Below are 18965 nucleotides of genomic sequence, written 5' to 3' on the forward strand. Positions count from 1 at the left end.
ACCGCGCGACCGCTACGGTCGTAGGTTCGAATCCTGCCTCGAGCACGGATGTGTGTGATGTCCTTAGGTTAGTTAGGTTTAAGTAGTTCTAGGGGACTGATGACCTCCCACAGTGAAAAAAAAAATTAAACCACGTCTTCTTTTCAGATTTGTCCCAGTTACGTGTTCAGCATCATGATGGAGCTATGAGTGTGTGGAGATCCCGAGAACGAACGTTCCCTAACTGCATTCATCAGTCATACGGTTCCAGCACCTGGCATAGTTGTATAGTTGGCCATTACCTCTGATTAATAGAGTGGCAGTTTTTACAGCAGCCGTCACATCTCTAACGTGTTAAAGCCAGTGGGCACGCTTTATCTCTACGTCCACAGGGCGTTCTCTTTCAAGAAAATAACACAAGAGTCCATGTTGGCCGTATTGTACCGACCTACCTCGATAGAGAGCATGTTCGTCTACTGCCCTGTCCAGCGTGTTTCCCAGATCTCTCCCACAATCAATGCATCTGGTCATAGGTTGCTGAGAGACTGCCACGGACCCACACACCAAGCTCTGCAATTGATGAACTCCGTCATGGAATGGAGTCACGTACCCGTACGTCATCCAGGTTCAGTTTCTATTCGATGCCCAGCCAGGTTAGAGCCGTTCATGCACCAATGTTCGCAGATCTGAGTACTAAATTTCGAACCCGGTGCATCCAGAAGTAACTTACAAATTTAATCACGCATTTTTGTGCTACACTCTATACGCATATTCAATAAAGTTTCATTATTTTCCATCTTTCCTGTTGTTGCAATCTTAATGACCAGCAGTGTATTGAATACAGTTTTCTTACTGCTCCCTTATGCTAAATAAATACTTTATATGCCTCAGATAATAATCCCACGAGGCAAGATAGGATGAAAATGTGTAAAATAACGACCACTGTTTATACCGCACGATGTTGCTGTGAAGTAATGTTTTTGTTCGTGCATATCGAATATCCTTTACACTATCGGTACCAGTGTATTTTACATAGCCTCTGGTAGTGTCTTTTAACTTAGAGACGATAAATACCACAGCCCTCTCCACAACCTTCATCCATCACAAAACCAAATTAGTAATCCATTACCTAGTGCGTACATATGTCTGATTTCTTTTATTTATAAGTCTCATGAGATGCTGCTTTTCATCTATGCGATGCCCGTTTGAAAGATTACATGTCACTTGTCGGAAGCGCCGGTGACTTTGATGGAAAGAGGAGTGGAGATATTAGGGAAGGAAATCGGCAATGTGGTTTTAGAAGTGATCTTCCTTCGTTCGTCTTAATCGATTTAGGAAAATCGCGGGGAACTTAAACCCTGAAGACCAGGATGAGGTTTCCAAATCGTTCTAATCGAAAGAGTGTGACCGTGAGATATAGGTGTTAGCGTGTATTTCTGTGTTTGGAGTATTGACTGCGTTGAGTGAGAACGACATCTGCTCTTGTCGAATGTCACCAACAGGTCTGCCAATATTTACGCTGCTCTCGGATGGACACCTACTATTCCCATCCCCTCAAAACTACTGAAAAATTTCGATTTTGACCCACCATACTAACAAAATAACACACGATCAAGAATCTTAATCCATCACCTCGCCTGCATTTGCCGGTCAAATATTCTTCCATTATCCCCATTACGAAAGACTACATCCGAGTCAAGGATAGCCTCTCATACATGCGTTAATGGCGAAGACTGCAGAGGCAGGTATATACTTGATGCAATTTTGCGTCAGTAAAAGAAGTAGTGAATCGGCACAGCGTCCACTGAAACTGATGAACGTATGGGCTTATCTGAATTTTAATACCGGTGAGAAGTCGAATTCTCCGTGTTTTCAGATAAGTAACAAAAGCAAAATAATTCCTGAGGACTGAAAGTCGGATGATGTTGAACATATTGTCTTAGTAGTTGTCTAAACGGTTCGAATGACAGCTATTTCACCGATAAATCCCTGCTAGTAGCAAATCCGGCGGAGGACTTGCAGTCTAGGAAGGCACTCCGCAAACACGAGAGTACAAACAACGGCGGCGGGAGTCGCGGCTTTGCCTCAGCGCAGCCAATTAATGGTACGAGTGCGAGCGCACCTTGAGAGAAGCCGAGGGTCTTCTCTACCGGAGAAACAAATAATTAATTAGCACCCACCCGCCTGCACTGAGTGGACAACCTAGTTGCGCTACTACTAACACCATAACAACTCCCACGTGTCCACTTAATGTGACCTGCAAAGAAAACAATGTGAGTTTGAAAGCATAGTTGGATGGTCCTATCAAAATCGTCTTGTTTTATTTTTCTGAAAACAGATTTATTTGTGTATGTATTACACTTTCACTGCTGATGACATTGAGGCTAGAACCGACATGGTTAAGCTGATCACCAATGCTCTACACCAATAACTGCAGTTGGCATGACCAAAATTAAACAAAAACTAGATATTTTCATAGATTCATTAGTCACAGTGAGAAAAATATCTATGGAAATCAGTTGCATGATTTCTCTGACATAATTATGTTGTCGCAGATACCAAAGGTTTCCACTGGTACACGCATTAACACAGGTAACTGAAATTTACTGTATGAGTATAGCGACAGATATATTGCTTTCTGCCATCCTAGGTTCGAGCACTTAAATGTCAGATGGAAGGCCCCAGTACATAGCAATGGTTGATTAATTGATTTTTGTTCAGTGGTGACGACTTTAGTACAAGTGTTATCTAGACACCAAAACTGACCATTAGTCAGTGAAAGGAGACATTCCTAAGATGTGTGACGTGACCCCTTAGTCTGAGCATAACGAAGAGTGGCGGGAACAGCCAGGGTACGAGACATGTTCATAAAGTACGTGTACTAGATTTTTATATTTTTTAGAAAAAATGTATTTGCAAAAATATTACAGGCTGTTGTTGATACAGTTGTTGGCTATTTTTCCACATAATCACCATACCGTACAACGCGTGTCGTGAGCCGTGCCACAAGCTCCTTTATGCCCACCTTGAAGAAGTCTCCCGTCAGCTCATTCCCGTATCCGGAACTTTTTTCTGCAACTGCTAGACGTTGAAATTTCAGTTCCACTCATGTGTGCCATCAGGGAAGTGAAAAGAAGATGATCTGAGGAGCCAGTCAGAGTCACAGGAATACTGGGTGTGGCTCAAAACGATCCCAATCAAAGGAATCCAAGAGCGCCTTGGTGGCTAAGGCTGTGAGAGGACGGGCGTTGTCGTGCAACAAGCACACCCCTCTCGTCAGCATTCCCCTCCTTTTGTTTGGAACGCTCCGTTTGAGTTTCTTTAGGGTCTCACAATATCGTTATGTATTGATCGTCTCTCCCTGAGGCATGAATTCCACCAAAATGATACCTTTTGTATCTTAAAACACCGAGGCCAAGATTTTTTTGGCCGAAACTGTTTTCTTTTAATTTTTTGGCAGATGGGATTTGGTGGGAAGCCACTGTGACAACTGTCTTTTGGTCTCAGACCTGAAATGAGGCACCCACGTTTCGTCTCCAGTTACAAAAGAGCTCAGAAAATTCTCACCTTCCAAACCATATCGCTCAATAAATTCGTGAGCGCTACTGGCCCGATATTTCTTGTGCTGCTCTGTCAGCTGTTTTGGGACCCATCTTGCCCACAGTTTCAAGTATCCATGAGTTTCTGTGATAAGAGAGTTCTGGAGAGTTGTGGAAACATGGTATACATTTTATCCACTGCCAATTGGCTGTCTTCAGGAACAGTTTCTTCGATTTTTTGCAACAACTCATCAGTCAAAATGGAAGGTCTTCTACTTCTCTGTTCGTCATGAACATTTGTTCTGCCTGCAATAAACTCCTTACACAATTCAAACACACTCCTTCGGTTCATAATATCTTCTCCGTCAACCGTTCTGATTCACGAAAAAATTTCGATAGGTGTTACTCCTTCCGTAAGTTGGAAGCGGATAAGTATGTGGCACGCTCTTGGCGGGATTCCTTACTTATACATTTCACGCAACTAAACTCTACAACGTGAGTTTACATACTACCATGTTCCTGCGACGCTCGCTCTGGTCAGGGGTTACCTCTCTATCAGTCAGTGTTGCCAAACCTCAAAAAAAAGGCCCGTTATGATCACAGTTCACTTTTTTTATGAGCATGCATCGTTGATTCGAATGTAAAATCCAGAGGTCCACTTCGTCCATCTCTTTGTAACTATATGGAAAATATTATGATGGAAAGGTACATTATGAAAAAATTAATCCACTCTTCACCAGAACGCAGTGCAGACAATGTAACATGTGCCAGCATTTTCACTGGAAATCTTTGTGAGACACACAGTGTCTAGCTGACTGCTAAATAACGGTATTGATAATGAGATATACAATCGCTGAATCCTGGGTTGAAAGTTTTGTGCTCCTATCTCTACAAATCCACATGTACCAACGAGCCAAAACACCATTACCACCTCATAATTGCTTAATAGTGCGCTGTTCCACATTTCGAATGTAATACAGCATCTCTTCTGCATATCATGGATTCGAGAAGTCATTGGTAGGTTTTTGCAGGTACGTGGTATCAGACTGCTACGGACAGGTCACACAATTGCAGTAAATCACGGTTCGGTTGTTTGCGGGGGTGAAACTGGCGCCCTCCTAGGTGTGTTCTGTCGTGTTGATATAAGGGAAATTTGATGTTAAAGACATTAGCGTGAGTATACTATCATCCTTCTCAAACCAACATGAGACGATTCTGGCCTTGTGAAGCGGACAGCTATCCTACTGGAAGATACTATCGCATGAAGAGATGTAGGTGACTCGCAATAATGTTCACGTAGTCCACAGTTATCATGGTGCCTTCGATCACTGTCACAGGTCCAATTGAAGTCCAGGTGGAGCCTCCTACATCACAATATTGTCCTCACCAGACTGTGTCCCTGGACCAGCACATGTTTCGAGCTGGATGACAACGTATTATAACACGACGTCGAACTGATTTAAGAAGAAACGTGACTCATACGACCAGACGATACGTCTCGATTGATCTACGGTCCAGTCTCAATGACCCTGTGCCAATTACAACTGTAGTTGACGGTGTCATTGGGTCAACGTTGGAATACGTAGAGGTCGTCTGTTGCAGAGTCACATGTTCAACAATGTGCGTTGAACGGTGTGTTCCGAAACAGTTGTGCCTGAACCGTCATTGTACCTGTCGTTAGGTCTGTTACAAATCGCCGCCTATTCTGCTTTACAGAGCGAGCAAGCCTCGACCATCACATTCTGTGACTGGGCGTGGACGTGGTTTCTTCGTCCTTTAACCACTTGCCGTAGATACTTACTTTAGTAGAACGCGAACAGCTGATCAGCATCGTCGCTTTCGATGTGCTCAGTCCCAGGAGTTGAGCCACAATAGTGCGGCATGGCTTTGTTAAAGTCACTTATGTCAGTGGATTTGCCCATATGCGCCCTCGTATCTTCGATTTTGTCTCGGCTACGCTTATATTCCACTTTCTTCACAGCCCCATGTGCCCTCAACCACACCTGGAGACATTCAGTCTCAAGATGGGCAGTGGTCGTAATGTTTTGTCTCATCAGGACGTACGCCGCAAGCCACTATGCAGGATGTAAAAAAAAGTGGTTGTCATCGAAACAAGTTAAAAGGTCAGTAAAACTGGGCTCTAAATTGCAGCCTTGAGTGTATAAGCACTTGTTCATCTTCGGTACTGCGAAACATATCTCTTACACTGAACTAGTGTTCATAGCTCTTGAGACATTGAGTTCAGAGCCCATGTTTACTGCAAATTTTTTTCGTGGGCTCATCCCAAAACGTGGAAAGCAAAGTTCTGTCAGTTATGAAAAACTGCTCATAGCTCTTCAAGTATGCATGTTAGTCCATGTTTATTCGACCTTTTTTCTTGTTCTGATGGCTACTAGCACCTCTCAAAATATTCGACACCTTTTTTTAACGTCCTGTATAGTGTGTGACTAAGGATATATCGTATCAGTATTTGTGACTTTTTATCCTATTCCAGTCCCGTAATGAGTGAAAGAATACTTACTGCCTATATGGCTTTGTATGCGCGCTAATAGTTGTTATCTTTTACTAATCATCAATACGAGAAATATACCATGGTGCTAGCCGAGTAATTGCTGAGTCTTCCTCGAACACGTTTTTTTTATATATTTTCTTTAAGTTATCCAATAGGATAACGCGAGAACAACGTTGTCTTCCCCCCAAAGATTCTCATTTATGTTGCCCGTACATCTTTGTCTCAGTTTCGTATGCATTGTACCTGGGCGCTGATGACCACGCTGTTTAGCGCCCGTAAACTTCAAACACACACACACTGCATTGTACCGAAATGTTACGATCCCATCACAGCCTCTCTGAATTCATTCGATTTATGTCATCATGTCTACCTGTTAAGGACTCCAAACGCTGAAACAATACTCTAGAAGTGGTCACACTTGTGTCCTATTTGCACCGTCCCAGACCTCTTCCATCAAGTCTATCATTCGCCTTCCGTAATACTGGCTTTCTTTGTTCGTCCTATTTCATATTCTTAGTGTTATCCATAAATATTTAAACCATGTGACGTGCTCCAGATGCTAATGTTTTAATACGATACTGAGTTATTTTTCTTCGTTATGTGCATTATCTTGCATTTATTTACATTTAAGAAGATGAGCTAAATTGAAATTTTATACTTATGATAGTCGAACGATGCTACTTACCTGTAGACAACGCTATCGTCATATATATATATATATATATATATATATATATATATATATATAACGTCCAATTACTCTTACCTGAGGCACACTCAATGTCACTTTCGATTCTTTTAAAGCTTCACCGTCTAGTATAGTGTAAAGGATTCTACAAGACAAATATTCAGCGAATCAATCGCATACCTGCGAAGACGCTCAGCATGACCGTATTTTGGTTATTAGTCGACGATTTGGTGCATTGTCGAATGCCTTTCAGAAATCTCGGAGGACGAAATCTACCTGTTCAGCTGCATCTAATGTTTACAACACATCTTGTGTGCATGAAGTATGCTGTGTTTCACACGAGTGGTTCTTCCTGTGGGCAAACTTTTTGTGCTCTTGGAGCCTCGTGTAGCTTGGGTAAGATTGCCGGTGGTCTCATTGCCACTTGAGACTTACTGGGACGTCGTTATTCCGCAAAAGGTGGAGGAATATTACAATTTGGCTCCACGAAGTTGGTTTAAATAGATAATGACTTCAAATCCTCTACTACTTTTTATTTACGGACAATAAACTGAAGCACTTTAGGATATAAAAACAGATTAGCAGAGTTCAGCGAGAGTTGAATAACATTTCGTGGTTTTAGAAAGGCCGATACTTCACCAGAGTGATTGATTTTTAATGTAATTTAATTATCGGGCACAATCATATTTATTTCTAACGAAATGGCCACTTTCATCCAGCGTCGGACCGCCTCAGATCATAAAATACAGACCGTGGTTCAGTCCTACCACTGCGGAAACCACGATGTCAATTACAAAGTGATTTGTTGCAGAATTGTAATGAGACGGATAGGAAACTAAAACAAAACAGAATTACAATCAATCAAGGCGTAAGTTTTATTAGAGAGGAACAGTGCAGAGGCGAAATTCATGTGATATTATTGTTGCAAATAAGAGAACTGAGAACAATATTGCAGATACTGAAGGCAATTCGTCAAGAAAATAAAGTGCTCTTTTAAAAACGAACAAGGTAATAGTATGGTAACAGCACTAGACACCGACAGAAGACACTGATTCAATCTGCGTTAGCTTACTGCAGAATGTATGCATCAGTTCAGCGTTTTCCACTAAACTTCATTGGGATAGTAAGAAATTCAGGGTTGGAAGACTTCGTCAGATCGTTAAAATGAGAAAAGAACGATGGAATACGTGATAATCATTCGTATCTCAACCATTTTCCATTTCCTGATAGTTACGGTAGAGTTTGGTTCAAATGGCTCTGAGCACTATGGGACTTAACTTCCGAGGTCATCAGTCCCCTAGAACTTAGAACTAATTAAACCTAACTAACCGAAGGACATCACACACATCCATGCCAGAGGCAAGATTCGAACCTGCGACCGTAGCGGTCGCGCGGTTCCAGACTGTAGAGCCTAGAACTGCTCGGCCACTCCGGCCGGCACTGTAGAGTTTGCTTCAAGCTCAAATGATTGATGAACAATGAGTGGATAAACTTAGTAGGTCAAGCTTGACAGTAGGGCTGAAAATCTATTGCAACAAAACTGAAATGTATAATCAACAAAGCGAAAAAGGAAAAGTAACAATTAACGATGGAGTCATAGAAGTTGATGAGTTTTTGTATTTAATGCAGCTTAGTACAACGACGGGATGGACAGCAAAAGAAAGAAACAAAAGAATAAAAATAACCTTCAGTGCTTTTGATAAACTAAACAGAGTTTTCAGAATGAAGCTTCCAATTTGTCTGAAGCTGAAAGATGACAATCGGTGTACATCAATAGTTTTGTCTTTTGACCGTGAATCATGTACCTTTAAAGACGAAGAAAGACATCGATAGTTTTCTCAGAGAACAATGGAGAGATGTATATTGTGTATGTTACTAGAAGAGACAAGGAAAGAAATAAATGGAACAGAGAAATTTTGGAATGGAATACGTTGTTATGACTGCAACGGGAATCTAATGGAAGTGTTCGCGAAATGTAGCCAAGCGATTGATGCTAAATGGACTAAAGCACTTCTTTACTGTATTCACAGGTAACAAAAGAACAAATCGACAGTCATATGGAAGCTCGGCAGAGGGCACACAGAGGAAACTTAGAAGCTTGCTTCTGAGGACCATAATACGGTTGCATTGGAAGAGGGACCTGTTCTTCACCTGCCGTATCAAGTAACACCGTCCTTACAACAATGTCATTTCCACAGCAGATCTTTATTCCAAATGTGCAGAAGCTTTTCCAAATATCGTTTGCTAATCTTTATGTTGTCTTAAATTCTGTTCTTACGTATTCTGATCTGCTTCCATACATATCCTACGAAACTTCCGTTTCGTCATGGTTCCACCTACTTCTACACTTAGGCTTTAAATTAACTCCATGGCAGTATCTTACGAGATTCGATTTCTCTTAATATAAATAATCCATCTCCTACGGAGATCTTCTGGACACGAAATATTTGGAACTGAGACGTCACCATATACTTTTACGATTTCCCATAATGATTCCACCGTTTGTATTCCTCTGTTATATTCAGTACTCGCCAAGTTAAGGTATTCCGAGGTGGTAGATGTTATAGTTGTGAAACTTTGCATATAAGCGAAATATGGGTGAATAATTCTATTTCTACCACCATATGTGCACATAATATACATTGACGGAAAAAAACTGCAACGCCATGAAGGAGTTGTTCGACTTAAACGAAGGTTGGTAGGCGTGTTTCTACATCTGAAAGATGATGTCTACATCACATTTCGCTCCAGGCACATAACAGTGGCGCAAGTAGAGCCACTATGAGGATACAAATCAGGTTTGCTTTAAATACATGCTGTTACGTTCGTGAGCGTTAGTACCCTTTTAGATTGGACGTGGTGAGTTCTGTTAGTCAACAATGTCTATAAGAGGACAAAGCCACCGTTATCAACACCTCAATGAGTTTGAACGAGGTCGCGTAACAGGGTTACTAGGAGCTGGATGTTCTTTCTGCGATACTGCAGAAACGCTTGGCAGGAATGTAGCCACTGTACATGATCCGTGGTAGCTGCTGTCACGAGAATGTTAGGTCGTAAGAAAACCACGTTCCGGACGGCCACGTGGCACTACCGAGAGGGAAGACCATTGTGATCGGCGTATGGATTTGGTGCATCATACTGAATCTGCAACAGCAATTTGAGCAGCAGTTGGCACCACATTTACACAACGAACTGTTACAATTCGATTACTTTAAGGACAGCTACGAGCCAGTCGCCCTGTACCGTACATTCCACTGACCCCAAACCACCGCCATTTTCCACTTCAGTGGTAACAAGCGAGAGCTCATTACAGGGACGGGTGGAAGTCTGTTGTGTTTTCTGATGAAAGCTAGTTCTACCTCGCTGCCCGTGATGGCCTCGTGTTGGTTAGAAGGAGGCCAGTTGAGAGCTTGCAAACAAACTGTCTGCGTGCTAGACACACTGGACATATACCTGGAGTTATCGTCTATGGTGCGATTTCGTATGACAGTAGGAGCATTCTCGCGGTTATACCATGCACCCAGACTGCAAATTTGTACGTCTATCTGGTGATTTGACCTGTTGTGTTGCCGTTCATGAACAGCATGTCAGGGGATGTTTCTAACAAGATAACGCTCGCCCGCTGTTGTAACCCAATATGCTCTACAGAGTATAGACATGTTACCTTCTCCTGCTCGACCGCAAGATCTGTCTCCAATCGAGCCCATATTGGATTCCATCGGACGACAACTCCAGCGTCATCCGCAACCAACATTAACCGTCCCTGTATTGACAGCCGAAGTGCAACAGTCAGGGAACTCCATACTACAAACCGACGTCCGACATCTGCACAACATAACGCATGCACATCAGCACGCTTGCATTCAACATTCTCGAGGTTACACCGGTTATTAATGTACTAGCATTTCATATTTGCAATGATTTATCTCACGCTTGCATTAACCTGTGATCTTACAATGTTAATCACTTAAATATTTTATCTAATCAAATGTGTTCCCGAAATTTAATTACTCTACATTAACATTACTCTACATCAATTATTTTTTGGTGTTGCTATTATTTTTTCTGCAGTGTATTATTAGATTCTTGATAGCCAGATGCAGTAGCAGGGATGCCTTTTACGAACTTCAAGGGTTATCGCTCCAAATACACACGGAGAAATGCACAATTGTTAACGGTTGCCAAATGCAAAACAGAATTTAATTTTATTTTCACATCTACGTGACTACTCCGCAATTCACATTCAGATGCATGGCAGAGCCACACTCAGGTTACTTCTCAACCGTTCCACCCCCCAAACAGCACGCGAGAAAAACGAACACTTAAATATATCCGTGCAAACTGTGATTTCTCTTATTTAATTACGATGATCTTTTTACCTACTTAGGTGGGCCCCAACAGAAAAATTATTTTCAGATTCGGAGGAGAACGTTGGTCATATAAATTTCGTGAAAAGTTCTCGCCGCAACGAAAAACACCTTCGTTTTAATGACTGCCACCCCAACCTGAGTATCATATCCACGACACTCTCTCCTCTACTTACAGACAATACAGAACGGGCTGCTCTTCTATCAACTTTTCCGATGTCCTGTCAATCCTTTCTGGTAAGTATCGTACACGCGCACTAGAAGACTGGCAAACGTGGTGCAGGCAGCCTCTTTAACAAAAATATTGCATTTTCTAACTCTTCTGTCAATAAAACGCAGTCTCTGGTTCGCCTTCCCCACAATATTTTCTATGTGATGGTTTCAAAATGGCTCTGAGCACTATGGGACTCAACTTCTGAGGTCATCAGTCACTTAGAACTACTTAAACCTAACTAACCAAAGGACATCACACACATCCATGCCCGAGGCAGGATTCGAACCTGCGACCGTAGCGGTCGCGCGGTTCCAGACTGTAGCACCTAGAACCGCTAGGCCACCCCGGACGACGTGATGGTTTCAATTTAAGCTGTTGCTAATTTTAATCCCTAGGCATTTAGTTGATAAGAGACTTTAAATTTGTGTGATTTATAGTGTATTATCGTGTAACAGCAATTTAACGAATTCCTTTTAGTAGTCTTGTGGATTACCACACAGCTTTGATCTTTTAGAATCAGCTACCGCTATCCACATCATAAACATATCTTCCCTAAATCATTTTGCAGTTGGATTTGAGTTTCTGATGACTATACTAGGTTGTAAACTACAGCATCATCTGCAATCAATCTAAGAGGGCTGCAAAATTGTCACCTAAACCGTTCAAATAGATTAGGAACTGCAGAGGGCCTACAAAATTTCCTCGGGGAATGTCAGATATTACTTCTGTTTTACTCGATTACTTCCGTCAGTTACAACGAACTGTGACCTTTCTAATTGGAAATCACGAACCAGTCGCGCAACTGAAGAGATACGCCAAAGGTTCGCTATTTGATTAGAAGCCACTTGTGAAGCTGGTCTCAGAAGCCCCTCATGCAAAATCTAAATCACATAGGAAAGCCACAAAAAGACGACTAACATTTAAGATAAACTACTGTATTGTATAGCGTTAAGAGAAAAATAAATGCTGTGTCATGGCTAAATGTAGTGAGTCGCCATCTAGAGCGACCCAGGCTGACAGTAGAAATGTACTAGTATTTTCAAGTGCTCAATGAGTAAATTCAAAACCCAATTTCTGGGAAAGTCTAGTTGTTCACTTAATATTTCTGGGATACATAAAACTTAATTATTTCGCAATATGAGTCGCGTCATACAAAAGACCTGGTCGCCCACCGAAAAATCTTTATCAGTTACTACTTAGCACTTCACGGCACGAGTTAAAATTTCCTCTTAAAATTGCTATTATGTGTACTTTTCAATGTCTTCAGAACATTAAAATTTAATCATGACAGGTAGTGTGCTTTGTATAATTGAAAAAAACTGTTTTGTAATCTTAGGACTACAGACACTTTAAGAAATGTTATGTTAAATATATGTCAATTTTAATCCCGTTTCCTAAATTTTTTCCTTACGCTTCTTTTGTATCTTCCCTCCCACCAATCTCCCCTTTTATTATGCCACTTAATGATTTATCATACCATATGTATAACTCCAACATATAATTCATTACATAGTTATTTTGGTAATCTTTAAGAATTAGTTCGGATTCCATGAAATTGAAAGTATCTGACAAATGGAAATGTCAATTGTAAGTAGGCTGTTTAGGTTTTCTTTATGTAAGTAGGCTGTTTAGGTTCTTATATTGGTAACGCCGCCGCCACGTAGCGCTCTCTGTATGAAAATCACTGGCTGTGCTGTGTGCAGCCTGTGGCTAGTTTGCATTGTTGTCTGCCATTGTAGTGTTAGGCAGCGGCAGCTGGATGTGAACAGCGCGTAGCGTTGCGCAGTTGGAGGTGAGCCGCCAGCAGTGGTGGATGTGGGGAGAGAGATGGCGGAGTTTTGATAATTTGTAATACTGGATGTCAATTATGAATATTAAGGTAAATACATTGTTTGTTCTCTATTAATATCTTTCATTTGCTAACTATCCCTATCAGTAGTTAGTGCCTTCAGTAGTTTGAATCTTTTATTTAGCTGGCAGTAGTGGCGCTCGCTGTATTGCAGTAGTTCCAGAAGATTCCAGGTTCGTATCCTGGCAGGGTCGCCATATGAAACATCCCCTTAGAACAAATTATACACGACTGTGCTTAACCTGACACACAATAATTTTAGCGCAACGCAATCTGACTATCAAAAATCCCTGCAAAAGAATGGCCCTGAGTAACATTAAACTATACCTTTCAGAAATCACTTACCTCACAAAAATCTTCGTTACTCGAACTACTGCAATACAGCGAGCGCCACTACTGCCAGCTAAATAAAAGACTCAAACTACTGAAGGCACTAACTACTGATAGGGATAGTTAGCAAATGAAAGATATTAATAGAGAACAAACAATGTATTTACCTTAATATTCATAATTGACATCCAGTATTACAAATTATCAAAACTCCGCCATCTCTCTCCCCACATCCACCACTGCTGGCGGCTCACCTCCAACTGCGCAACGCTACGCGCTGTTCACATCCAGCTGCCGCTGCCTAACACTACAATGGCAGACAACAATGCAAACTAGCCACAGGCTGCACACAGCACAGTCAGTGATTTTCATACAGAGAGCGCTACGTGGCGGCGGCGTTACCAATATAAGAACCTAAACAGCCTACTTACACAATCAATTACGACAGATTGCACAAATTTGCTGTACCATTATTTTTATTTGTTAATGTCACACTAATTTGATATACAGTAAAATGGATGATAGTTATTTTAGTTGGTTAAACGGACGTATGATATTTTTAGAGGTTGCACCTAGGGAAGCAATTTTGGTTTGACCCATTCCTTCCCTGTACAATGCTTGTTTATTCATTCCCTGTTTTATTAAATTTTACTCTTAACGGCCGGCCGTGGTGGCCGAGCGGTTCTAGGCGCTACAGTCTGGAACCGCGCGACCGCTACGGTCGCAGGTTCGAATCCTGCCTCGGGCATGGATGTGTGTGATGTCCTTAGGTTAGTTAGTTTTAAGTAGTTCTAAGTTCTAGGGGACTGATGACCTAAGAAGTTAAGTCCCATAGTGCTCAGAGCCATTTGAGCCATTTACTCTTAACAGCAGCCATAGCAATACACAGGCGTCACCCGTTCATTAATATAACTATTTTATTTTACGACAACTATTTTAGAAATACCTTTTATAAAATCATATAGGAAAGTTTATGTCGGCTTCACTGGTGCAATTATTTATACGATGAAACTGGTCAAATCATTTACGAGGACGTTCTAAAACGTAATGCCTCCGAGCTTTTATGTGGAAATTCTCAAATTCTTTAAAATAAAACAAGCGTTATTAATATTATACATGTCCACATATTTGCAACCCTTTTCCGCTAGAGAACTCCGAATTGTAGCGTGTAGCGTGGCCGTGTGTAATGTAACTAGGTCGGTGCCTGAGAAACAGCGAGTTTCGAATTCAAAGAGTTCGTCCACACGTAGAGCCCCTTCTCCTACAGTGTGACAATGCCACACAATACACTAGCGCTGTAACATCTGCAACGATCCGACGCGTTGGGTTCACTGTTATCTATCACCCTTCGTACAGTTCCGATTTGGCACCATTTCATTTTCATCTGTTTCTAAAACTTAAAGAGTACCTTCAAGGACTTTACTTTGGTAGTTGAGAAGCGGTGCAGGTGGAGATGACGTTGTGACTCCATCAACAATGTCAAACATTTTGCAGTGACGGTAACAACAAATTGGTCTCTCGTTGCGTTTTTTCAAATGGTTCAAATGGTTCTAATGGCTCTCAGCACTATGGACTTAACATCTGAGGTCATCAGTCTCCTAGACTTAGAACTACTTAAACCTAACTAACCTAAGGACATTACACACATCCATGCCCGAGGCAGGATTCGAACCTGCGACCGTAGCAGCAGCGCGGTTCCGGGCTGAAGCGCCTAGAACCTTCGGCCACAGCGGCCGGCATTGCGTTCGTCACCAGGGTGACTATGTGGATAAATAAATACGTAGACATGAAGAATAAAGATGTAGAATGTTAATAACGTTTGTTTTACTTAAAGCGATTTAAGAGTTTTCACATAAAAAATTCTGTGGCATCACTTTTCAGAATCCTCTCATATTTTGTTATCAAACAACTGCCTCATTACACCACGACCGTATCGCCACGTAGCGTTTTATTCCATTTGTATCATTCTTAATCCCTGAAAGCAGTCTGCACTTGCCCGTTGATAGGGAATATTTAGTAAATATCATGCATCCATTTGGACAAGTTTTACTGACTCATAATAATGACATTAGGTATCTGATAAGTTTTAAATAATTTTTTACTTTCCGTGTCATGATTTCACTTGAAAGTGAAAATGTAACATGTCTCGTGTTTCTGTTGACAGCAGATTTTCCTTTGTATCTTAGTTGCCTTTGATAACGACGTTAGTCGAAACGCATTCGGTATACTGGAATAAAAAAATTGTTGTCAAGACATCTCAAAGTGTTTAAGTTATTTACAGTCCTTAGATAAGAATCTCCCATACAACGAGCAGCTGTATATCATTGCTAGATATGGAGCTATTACATCAGCATACGCTGAAAGGAACCTAATCGATATACGATCTAGGCTGGAGACTTGTCTTTTTAAAGTGATTTAAGCTGCTTCACTACAGCGAGAACATGTACTTCTAAGTTGTTCCGGTTCTAAGTTGCTCTTGTTGGTAACTGTTCTTGATTCGAGTTCTGGAATATTTGCTTCGTCTTCTTTAGTGAAGGAGTTCCGGAAAATTGTGTTTAGTAACTCTGATTTTGTGGTATTCCTATAGGTAACATTACTGTTGCTATCGCACAGTGAAGATATTGATTAAGTCTCGCCAATGGTGCCCTTCACTGACGATCAGAATCTCTTCGGATTTTATGCCAAATTTCGAGAAAAAGGTTCGTTGTGGAAACTGTTAAAATATCTAGCACTGAAATCGCGCTAAATTTCCATCTTCTGCAAAAGAACCGCCAGTCTTGGAGAATTGGCGTTCTTTTAAATGTACCATGCTTTCTCGTTTGCTTCTGCAGCAGTGTCCATACTTGTTTTGTGTACCATGAGTGATCTAATCCGTCTCTTATTAATTTATTTGCTATAAATCTCTCAAATCCTGTCGATACTATTTCTCTGAATTTAAGCCTCATCTGGTTTACGCTTACACAGTTAGTTCGGAAGGAATGGAGACTGTCTCTTATCAAGGCGTGAAACGAATTTTTATCTGATTTTTATATAGGTAGATTTTTATTTGCTGTTTCTGAATTTGGATATTATGTTACTCAGTGTCGCTAAAACGACTTTGTTGTCACTGTTTACTGTATCCGTGATGATGCTTCCTATTTGCTCAGTATCTGTTGCTAAGAGATCCAGTATGTTATTGCACATGTTTACTCTTCGACTGGGCTCCTTAACCAATTTCCCAAAATAATTTTCGGAGAAAGCATTTAGTACAATTTCGAACGGTATTTTATCCTTACTACCGACTTTAAACACGTATTTTCGCCAATATATTGAAGGTAGATTTGAGTCGCCATCAACTATAATTTTATGCAAATTTTCGTCGAACCTTTAAACAACGGTTTCATTTGTGATGGGGGATCGGTAAAAGGAACCACTTAATCATTTATTCCGGTTGTCAAGCACAATCTCTTCCCATACTAGTTCACAGAGATTCACTACAGAGTATACTACTTCTAACAGCACCAAACACGTCACCACCAGCTGTATTTAATCGATCCTTTCTGGACTCCGTTAGATCCTTGGTAACAATTTCGGCTGAACTTATCTCTGGCTTTAGCCATCTTTCGGTACCTATAGCGATTTCAGCTTCAGTGTTTTCTATTAGCGTTTGGAACTCTGTTTCTTTCCCAACAAAGCTACGACAATTTACAACTATGGCACCAATGGTCCTTGGGTCTACCCTTACCCAGTGTTTTACGTGCACCCTTTGAGATTGAAACCTCGATTGTACATTCCTGTGATCCTCTAACTAAAAATCCGTCCAGTCCACGCCACAAAAGCGGTGAAAGTGAAGGAATCTGAAGCTCACATGGTCACCAAACCGTCTAGGGTTCTGATACCGACCCTCCAATCGGCTCTATATCCCTGGCAACAATGCTACAAATGTCGAGCTGTGCCTTCATCTCGCAAGCAAGACTAGCAGTCTTCACGACTTCAGATAGTCACCTACAAACAGAGAGAATCTCTTCTGATCCAAAGCGGCGCAGATAATTACCACCTCCATGAACCATCACCTATAGTTGGCTGCACTCTGTGCTTCTCATGGCATCCAGAAGGACGCGTTCCACATCTTCGATGACTCCCTCGGTATTCAGAGTGAAAACTGGACTACTTCTCCTCCTTGGAAGCTACATCCCTACATCGGAGGTCCCAACTACCAATATTCCCACTCCTTGTGAATGCGCCGACCTTGCAGGCCTCTGAGATAGCGCAGGTGACTGCAGCTGGTTCAGGGTCTACAGCACCAAATGCCAGTTTGTCAGACAAATTGGGGAGGCCTTTCAGTTGGACCCCTGGAAAGTCTGTCGCTGTATGGAACACTCTGAAACGACTTCTCAATCAATCACAGGTGAGTGGTGAACCTCAGCGAGGGCTGATCACATTAGGGGACCGATCAGGGAACACGTGGGGCGTACTGAGGGTTCCTTGAGTCCTCACATAAGGCCCCCCACAGTGATGCCCATTGGCAACAATCTCAAGCTGCGTGACCAAAGCCACTCAGCTTGCATCCGAAAGCAGCATTTACAGACTCTATCCACACTGATGACCGTAGAAAACTACACTACACCAACACGCAAGAAATTTATTGTTAAACTAAAAAAGTATACGCGCAAACTTAAACAAGTAACTCGCTTTTAATAGAAGTTTGTAAAATGAACATCCGAATGAACTACTGGCCTGGTGCTGCCAGCGCAGAGGTTGGTGCCTGACTGAGCTCTACAACGACCACCGAGTGTTCAAATAAAGACAAATGACAGCGGCGGGACGATGAGAACCGCTTTCAAAACATAATTCAGCTTTTAATGTCACCACAAAATTGTTCTAACTTCAACATATATAGGCAAACACTGTGACTGAACGACTGTGTAGAGCCCCAGAAGGTATTCTGTCGGTCGCAGCTTCTGATAATCTTCTCTCAATACTACATTTCACATTCAGTGTCGCCTACTTATAGAGGATGTGTACTCCCCACAAGCTAAGGCATGAGCTTGATGTCCCACGTCGAAACGCTAGTTCTGAATTGAGTAAACCAAGATAATTACTTTCGCCTAAGATCACTGTAACCCATTACCAACATATTACACTTTACTTTTGGGAAAGTATTGAACGGATTTGTTTGATTTATACCGAAGCGTGTAACGTAAAACATTCTGTTCAGTATTTAACTTTCAGTTTAGAGAAACAATCTTTTTTTCCCTTCCTTTTCTCATATCTTCTCGTATTTATAGTGCTAGCGATACCAGAACATTCTATAAAGTTTGGTTGCTTACTTCTTTGTCAAAGCCTGTATGGGTAATTTAACGCTACGACGTGATAAATGCTGCCAATTACGACTGAGTACGAGAAATATAAGTAATGTGATTGGTTTTATTTGACGTAGTCAACCAGTTGGCGGCATTTGCCTCCGCTAGACGTCGGCTATGTGCTTCTATATATCGCAGTTTAATA

At 41.5% G+C, this 18965-nt stretch overlaps 1 protein-coding gene across 4 annotated transcripts in view; it reads right to left on the reverse strand.

The window, feature by feature from the left end:
- The window catches only part of LOC126183886 (galactosylgalactosylxylosylprotein 3-beta-glucuronosyltransferase P), a 1353843-nt gene that overhangs the window by 677576 nt on the left and 657302 nt on the right, over positions 1 to 18965 (reverse strand). The window lies entirely within an intron of this gene.

The sequence above is a fragment of the Schistocerca cancellata genome, chromosome 4 (assembly GCF_023864275.1).
Source record: "Schistocerca cancellata isolate TAMUIC-IGC-003103 chromosome 4, iqSchCanc2.1, whole genome shotgun sequence".
Lineage (NCBI taxonomy): Eukaryota > Metazoa > Arthropoda > Insecta > Orthoptera > Acrididae > Schistocerca > Schistocerca cancellata.